The sequence below is a fragment of the Entelurus aequoreus genome, linkage group LG18 (assembly GCF_033978785.1).
Source record: "Entelurus aequoreus isolate RoL-2023_Sb linkage group LG18, RoL_Eaeq_v1.1, whole genome shotgun sequence".
Taxonomy (NCBI): Eukaryota; Metazoa; Chordata; class Actinopteri; order Syngnathiformes; family Syngnathidae; genus Entelurus; species Entelurus aequoreus.
The window spans coordinates 1,826,509-1,835,688 of record NC_084748.1 but is presented as its reverse complement, the minus strand read 5'-3'; the positions used below and the strand labels follow the sequence as shown (position 1 = coordinate 1,835,688).

At 34.5% G+C, this 9,180-nt stretch overlaps 1 protein-coding gene across 2 annotated transcripts in view; it reads left to right on the top strand.

The window, feature by feature from the left end:
- The first annotated feature begins 662 nt into the window (after window positions 1-662).
- ugt8 (UDP glycosyltransferase 8) overlaps window positions 663-9,180 on the top strand; it is a 44,731-nt gene continuing 36,213 nt past the window's right edge. For both annotated transcript variants that reach the window (XM_062026252.1, XM_062026253.1), the window contains exon 1: window positions 663-849. The gene's annotated coding sequence lies outside the window, so the exon portion shown is untranslated. The remainder of the gene's footprint in view (window positions 850-9,180) is intronic.

Sequence of the window (9,180 nt, the reverse complement as noted above, 5' to 3'; positions counted from 1 at the left end):
CATGAGCAGCGATGGAGTGACGTCACCTGTAACACGAACCTGCACTCACCTCATTAAAGCTCCTTTTGGTTTTTTCCCTCCAGCCATGGGCAACTTTTAGCCACGCCCACTCTTTCCAACTCGTCATGACCCGCAGCTAGTCCCGCCCTCCGCTGAGGTGAATAGTCCCGCCCTCCGCTGAGGTGAATAGTCCCGCCCTCCGCAGAGGTGAATAGTCCCGCCCTCCGCTGAGGTGAATAGTCCCACCCTCCGCTGAGGTGAATAGTCCCGCCCTCCGCTGAGGTGAATAGTCCCACCCTCCGCTGAGGTGAATAGTCCCGCCCTCCGCTGAGGTGAATAGTCCCACCCTCCGCCGAGTTGAATAGTCCCACCCTCCGCTGAGGTGAATAGTCCCACCCTCCGCTGAGGTGAATAGTCCCACCCTCCGCTGAGGTGAATAGTCCCACCCTCCGCCGAGTTGAATAGTCCCGCCCTCCGCTGAGGTGAATAGTCCCGCCCTCCGCCGAGGTGAATAGTCCCGCCCTCCGCAGAGGTGAATAGCCTCACCCTCCGCCGAGTTGAATAGTCCCGCCCTCCGCATGGGTGAATAGTCCCACCCTCCGCCGAGTTGAATAGTCCCGCCCTCCGCATGGGTGAATAGTCCCACCCTCCGCCGACTTGAATAGTCCCGCCCTCCCGCCGTCGTCTCGCACACCCGGGGAGCCATTAGTTCCTTGAGGAGTCCACATAAGTAGTTTATTTATTTAGTGTTGTGCCTTGAGGAGTCCACCTAAGTAGTTCATTTATGCCTCTCCCTGTCCCCGAGGAAAAGGAAGCGTCATCTTCTTCTGCTCAGGAACAACATTCGAGGTAGGCCCCAAAAGAGCGTTAACAAGTATTGCGGTTCACCAACTTATTGTTATAATTATTATTTTGGCTTCCTTTTATCCCCACTAACTTCACAGATGTGTTTCGGCTCAGAAGCCTATTTAAATATTTCAGTAGTCTCTCAGGTAGGACGGGCGTCAGTCGACACGCAGGTGTAACCAGGTGACCGTGGTGCGTTCAGGGTCCCCTCCGATTTATAAGGTGCATTAAATCCCAATAGAAACCCCTCGCTCTCTCCTAATCAACTTGTTATTGTGCTTTTTCCTCCCCTTTTGTTGGTTGCAAATGCACTATAGTTATTTTATTCCCGGCCAAGGTAAAGGTAAAGTGTGTTTATCCCCCCAGCTTGATTTCACTCTGCTTTCAGTCGCCATTGTTGTTTTTAATGATGGAAAAGTATTTGTTTATTCTCAACATGCAAACAATGAATTACAGTTTCTCATCACAGCACGTACGAAAAGGAGTAGGAAGAAGCAGAGCTTTTTTAATCCTCCTCCTTTTTCTTTCATAGCAACTACTAACACATTTGTTACGACTCATTCTGTTACACAAAACACAAATACATGGATACATTAGTAAATACATAAATAGACAAATGAGTAAGTAAAAATAAACTAAATGTAAATAATTCTCCTGGGTTAAAACAATATACCACTGTAGCTTGTTTAGTTAGGCACGTGCGATACCACTGATCTTCTTTTCAAGCTGGTATCGTCGATACTGATCCGATACTTTGTGCGTGGCTCTACTAAAATGTCAAAAGTTGTGTATTTTGTAATGATAATGTATTTATCTAAAAAAAGCAACAGTAAAAATGTAAGTAAAAAGAGCAAACAATCAGAATATAGTGAGAACAAGCTGGACATTTTAAACTAATAATTAATAATAATATATGTAGTCACCTATAACACAAAGTTTTGTCTTTAAAGATATAAATTGTTTTTTTTTCAATTAAAAATGATCAAGATGGCCTGACCACACTTGACTTTTCAGTATTCGGCCTTTAGTGGGGAAAGTTTAGACACCTCCGATCTAAAATATATCAAAATAAAAATAGAATATACTTAAAATTTTAACAAAGTTTAGTTGGTTAATTAATTAACAAAATACTAACCATAACAAACACTGTTAAATGTGTTACTGAACATTAATATTTTCGTACGGGCAGAATTTTTGACACACTAGATTATGCAGTTCCACAATCGTAATATTATAATTTGTATTCTATTCTAACATGTGAAAACAACAACTGTTCAAATGTAAGTAAAAAAAAGAGCTACAAAATCGCTTTGTATTAAGTAAAAGAATGTTCTAACTGATAATTAATAATAACACACTTAGTCACCTTATTTTATATTATAATTATATATTATAAATATTTTCCCCACATACATTGGGGTGCAGGGACCCCTAGAGGTTGTTTTTGGGTCCATTTGTACACTCAGTATATAATATACATGTGGGCCCATAGATTAAAAGAATGGTATTTTTTTAATTTTTATTTTTTGTCATAAAGAAATACAATCATGTGTGCTTACAGACTGCATCCCTGCAGACTGTATTGATCTATATTGATATACAATGTATATATATATATATATTTTTTTTTATGTTGATTTAATAAAAAAAAAGTTTCTTTTTTTTTTAAATTTCTTGTGCGGCCCGGTACCAATCGGTCCACGGACCGGTACCGGGCCGCAGCCCGGTTGTTGGGGACCACTGGCATAACCCATTCATAATAACTGTGCTAGTAGTAGTAACTCAGTCCTCATGGTCACCACAGTGGACACAAACATACAGCTTTCAGTAGAGATCCACCAAAATGTTTTTTTCAGGGCAGATAACAATTATTAGTAGTCGAAGAGGCTGTTAGTCGATATTTTATTATATATTCATTTGCAGTATTAGTTATTTAAACATGAATTGTACATGTCAATCAACAGCTGGACAGCATTATTATTATTTTTTTAACATAATTTTTTCAGAAACGTGGGACTAGTAGCAACATAATATTTTATTTGCTGCTAATGTTGTGGTTAATTTAGCAGCAAAAATGTTAATTACGTGTGTCTAAGAGGAGCATCAACATTTGCATTTCTAAATATGGGAAATCTTGGAAAATTGGTAAAAATATGGGATTTGTCTACAATCATTTTATACAATTTTCACTGAGCTTATTGTTGAGACATTTTTCAGGCTGGCTGACTTCATTTCTTCTTGGATGTTGCAGAAAGTATGAGAATGTTTGAGCTGCTGCCTGCTTTTTTTTAACTTGTATAATAAGATTCTTTTAAACCCAAAATAGCAGTATCATATGTGTACATGCTGATGTAGTTCTGTTGTACTTGTTATAAAAAGGCAGATACTGATAAAAAAAAAGTAGCCTGCTACTGATATATGTCAAAATTCCAGAAAATCCCTAGTTGTCAGTATCAAGTACTAAAACAAGCTGTATTCTTGTTGAGTGTTTTGCATCTGAAATGAAACTATAAACCGCGTGTAACTTACTGAGGACCAACATGAGTTCAAATCTCCTGACACCAAAGCTCTCTTTGGATATATTTGGTCTTTAGTTTCATGTGCTGTAGGCAACCTTCATTAAACTAATACTATTCAAATACAGCACAGGCCCACTCAAAACCCCACTTGCCTTCAGCGCAGATACGTATTTTCCGGACTATAGGGCGCACCGACATATAAGTCACACCCACGCAATTTCAGAATATATATTTTTTCCATATATTAGCCGCAGCGGACTATAAGCCGCATGTATATATATATATATATATATATATATATATATATATATATATATATATATATATATATATATATATATATATATATATATATATATATATATATATATATATATATATATATATATATATATATATATATATATATATATATATATATATACATTGTGAAATGAGTTATTTACATAGAATGATTTTGTAAATGTTTATTTACATACCTTGATTGGTGTCTGTAACGCGGCAGTAAAACGGCTGATCAAACAAAACAGAAGTCATCATCATGGACCCACTAGCTGCAGAAGCTAGCTCTCCAATCAGCTAAACAGACTCAATAACTCCACGGTGATGTTCTGGTGAATTTACCAAACTGAAACAATACAAAAAGAATGCCACTGTAAGTTAATAATACTAACACAGACACGCGCAAACGTGTTAGCATATTAGCTAATGCCAACAAGGCAAGCTTAATTACATTACGTTAGCATGTACAAATGTGCATGAAAACACTTCTACCGACATCAAACATGTGACGGTTTATTATGTAAGAATAGTTTGTTATATTGTAAAATTTACAAACGTTGTTTGGAGTGATGAATGGAGAATACATACAAGTAGAACCGCAATGGATGGCTAGAAGACGGAACGGCACTTCTACTTCCGGTTCAAAGCTTTTATACAGCAGGAAACAGTGAAGACTTTCACCCAGTAGCACATGCAGGAAGCAAACTCGTCCAAAAGATGGCACCATAGCACAAACAATAACACCACTTCAGTGTTTTTATCCGGTGTTTTATGAAAACTGTTTGCATTATGGCCGTCAACGAAGAAAAAATCCATAAATTAGCCGCACCGTATAAGCCGCAGGGTTCAAAGCGTTGGAGAAAAAGTTGTGGCTTATAGTCTGTAAATGACATTTGTCTGTTTCTATTGACTCTTACAGTACTTTTGTCCTGAGACGATGTATAAATAAATAGATGACTTACAGTACTATTGTCCTGAGATGATGTATAAATAAATAAATAGATGATTTACAGTACTATTGTCCTGAGATTATGTATAAATAAATAGATGATTTACAGTACTATTGTCCTGAGACGATGTATAAATAAATAGATGACTTACAGTACTTTTGTCCTGAGACGATGTATAAATAAATAGATGACTTACAGTACTATTGTCCTGAGACGATGTATAAATAAATAAATAGATGATTTACAGTACTTTTGTCCTGAGATTATGTATAAATAAATAAATAGATGATTTACAGTACTTTTGTCCTGAGATTATGTATAGATAAATAAATAGATGACTTACAGTACTTTTGTCCTGAGATTATGTATAAATAAATAAATAGATGATTTACAGTACTTTTGTCCTGAGATTATGTATAGATAAATAAATAGATGACTTACAGTACTTTTGTCCTGAGATTATGTATAAATGAATAGATGACTTACAGTACTATTGTCCTGAGATGATGTATAAATAAATAAATAGATGATTTACAGTACTTTTGTCCTGAGATTATGTATAAATAAATAAATAGATGATTTACAGTACTTTTGTCCTGAGAATATGTATAAATAAATAGATGACTTACAGTACTTTTGTCCTGAGATGATGTATATATAAATAAATAGATGATTTACAGTACTATTATCCTGAGAGGATGTATAGATAAATAAATAGATGATTTACAGTACTATTGTCCTGAGAGGATGTATATATAAATAAATAGATGATTTACAGTACTTTTGTCCTGAGATTATGTATAAATAAATGGATGACTTACAGTACTATTGTCCTGAGATGATGTATAGATAAATAAATAGATGACTTACAGTACTATTGTCCTGAGAGGATGTGTAGATAAATAGATGACTTACAGTACTATTGTCCTGAGATTATGTATAAATAAATGGATGACTTACAGTACTATTGTCCTGAGATGATGTATAGATAAATAAATAGATGACTTACAGTACTATTGTCCTGAGAGGATGTGTAGATAAATAGATGACTTACAGTACTATTGTCCTGAGATGATGTATAGATAAATAAATAGATGACTTACAGTACTATTGTCCTGAGATTATGTACAGATAAATAAATAGATGATTTACAGTACTATTGTCCTGAGAGGATGTATAAATAAATGGATGACTTACAGTACTATTGTCCTGAGATGATGTATAGATAAATAAATAGATGTATAAATAAATAGATGACATGCTTTACTCTGCACGTCATGCCAACAGTAGAAATTGTCAGCTGACTGCGGTTTGCTTAGTTTGCTTGGTATTTACAACTGCAGCAAAACAGAGCTCGTTGGACCAGTTCACGCGTGTGTTGATGCTGGCGATAGTGCAGCCGAGAGAGAGAAAATGCAAGCTCCTGAAGTGAAACAACAGTGTGAGAAAGCGTTCAGCTGACTTCTTCAATGTGCTTACTACTAAGGTTGTTGCTTAGGATGCTTGAAGGGCTGGGGTGTGTTTCTTCTGTAAACAGCTTTGACCGATCAGATCCCACCTCACTCTTACCCACTTCTCCAAAGTGGGCTGGCTCAGGGTGGAGGACAGAGTTAAACAACTTGCACTGAGCCTAGTCTATAAAATCCACTACACCTCCCTGATACCGAAGTACATGTCAAACTACTTCCTTAACGTAAATGACCGCCATAACCACAACACCAGAGGGAGCTCCACTAACCACGTTAAACCCAGATTACGATCTAACAAAGGTCTTAACTCATTCTCTTTCTATGCCACATCAATATGGAATGCACTCCCAACAGGTGTAAAAGAAAGGGCATCTCTATCCTCCTTCAAAACCGCACTAAAAGAACACCTCCAGGCAGCTACAACCCTAAACTAACACCCTCCCCGGATTATTAATAATCAAATGTAAATAATCAAATGTGGATACTTTTTCTTATGCTCTCTCTCTCTCTCTCTCTCTCTCTCTCTCTCTCTCTCTCTCTCTCTCTCTCTCTCTCTCTCTCTCTCTCTCTCTCTCTCTCTCTCTGTCCACTACTTGCTGTCCATATCCTACCAAGTCAGACCTACACTGTTCCAATATCCATTTCTCTGTTCTCAATTGTTGATGACTGATGATAACAACCAAACCTAACCCCCCCACACACCCCTGATTGTAAATAATGTAAATAATTCAATGTGATTATCTTGTGTGATGACTGTATTATGATGATAGTATATATGATAGTATATATCTGTAACATGAATCAATTTAAGTGGACCCCGACTTAAACAAGTTGAAAAACGTATTGGGGTGTTACCATTTAGTGGTCAATTGTACGGAATATGTACTTCACTGTGCAACCTACTAATAAAAGTCTCAATCAATCAATCAATCAAAAAGACCCAACAAAAGAAAGTGTTAGTTAGTTTATTATCATAACCTCCGCCTCTGCATGTTTCACAATGTGTGACTTCTAGCATTCCTTCCAAGTCAAGTTTCTACCTTTTCATGCCTTCACGCACCTCATGTTTGATCTGACATTCCACTTGAGGTTTTCTTCTGATTGACTTCCACTCCAGCCCGAGGCCCACTAGAAGGCCCACACTCATTCAATCATTCATTCATTCATTCATTCATTCATTCATTCATTAACGTGTCTGGAAGGACTTGGAGGTCTCACAGAGTTAATGCTGGAGCAGCATTATGGCTGCTTATATCAAAAAGATATTCACCCCAGAGATGTGGCCTAAAAAAAATATATATATATATATATATATGTATATATATATATATATATATATATATATATATATATATATATATATATATATATATATATATATATATATATATATATATATATATATATATATATATATACACATACATTCATACACATATATTCATACACATACATTAATATATATATATATATATATATATATATTCATTATATATATATATATATATATATATGAATATATATATATATGAATATATATATATGAATATATATATATTCATATATATATATTCATATATATATATATATACATATATATATATATATATATATATATATGAATATATATATATATATATATATATATATTAATGTATGTGTATGAATATATGTGTATGTATATATGAATATATATATACATTAATATATGTGTATGAATGTATGTGTATGTATATATGTATATATATATATATATATATATATATATATATATATATATATATATACACATACATACACATATATTCATATATATATTTCCAGATATTCACAAATATTATACTGTGCTGTACAGTACATAGTGTTATTGCAGGAGGCTGAAATATATATATATATATATATATATATATATATATATATATATATATATATATATATATATATATATATATATATATATATATATATATACCTGCAATAACACTATGTACTGTATAGCACAGTATAATATTTGTTATATAAATGAGAGTAGAATAATTTCAAAACAAGTTACAAATTATGCGGCAACATAAACCTTCATTTCCGGTTGTTAATATTTTGTCCAAACTATTATTAATCTTCAGATTGAACCTGCACTCACTACATTTATGAAGAAAAACATATTTTTCAATATTTTAGCTGCACCGGACTATAAGTCGCATATATATATATATATATATATATATATATATATATATGTATGTATGTATGTATGTATGTATGTATGTATGTATGTATGTATGTATGTATGTATGTATGTATGTATGTATGTGTGGGAAAAAATCACAAGACTATTTCATCTCTACAGGCCTGTTTCATGAGGGGTTTTCCTCAATCCTCAGGAGATTCATATATATATATATATATATATATATATATATATATATATATATATATATATATATATATATATATATATATATATATATATATATATATATATATATACATATGTGTTGTGAAATGAGGTATTTACACATAAATATTTAGTAAATGTTTATTTACATACCTTAATTGTTTCCAAACGGTGTCTGTAACACGGCAGTAAAACGGCTGATCAAACAAAACAGAAGTCATGGTCATGGACCCACTAGCTGCGCAAGCTAGCTTTCCAATCAGCTAAAGTGAAGTGAAGTGAAGTGAATTATATTTATATAGCGCTTTTCTCTAGTGACTCAAAGCGCTTTACATAGTGAAACCAATATCTAAGTTACATTTGTAAACCAGTGTGAGTGGCACTGGGAGCAGGTGGGTAAAGTGTCTTGCTCAAGGACACAACGGCAGTGACTAGGTTGGCAGAAGCGGGGATTGAACCTGGAACCCTCAAATTGCTGGCAACCAACCGAGCTATACCGCCCCGATCAGCTAAACAGACTCAATAACTCCACGGTGACGTTTTGGTGCATTTACTGAGGAATTTGTGAATGTGAAACAATACAAAAAGAATGTAAGTTAATAATACTAACACAGACACGTGTAAACGTGTTAGCATATTAGCTAATACTAACGACGCTAGCGTCATTACATTACGTCATGCTCACTTGGGCGACTGGCAGTGAGATTTTGGCGTCCGTT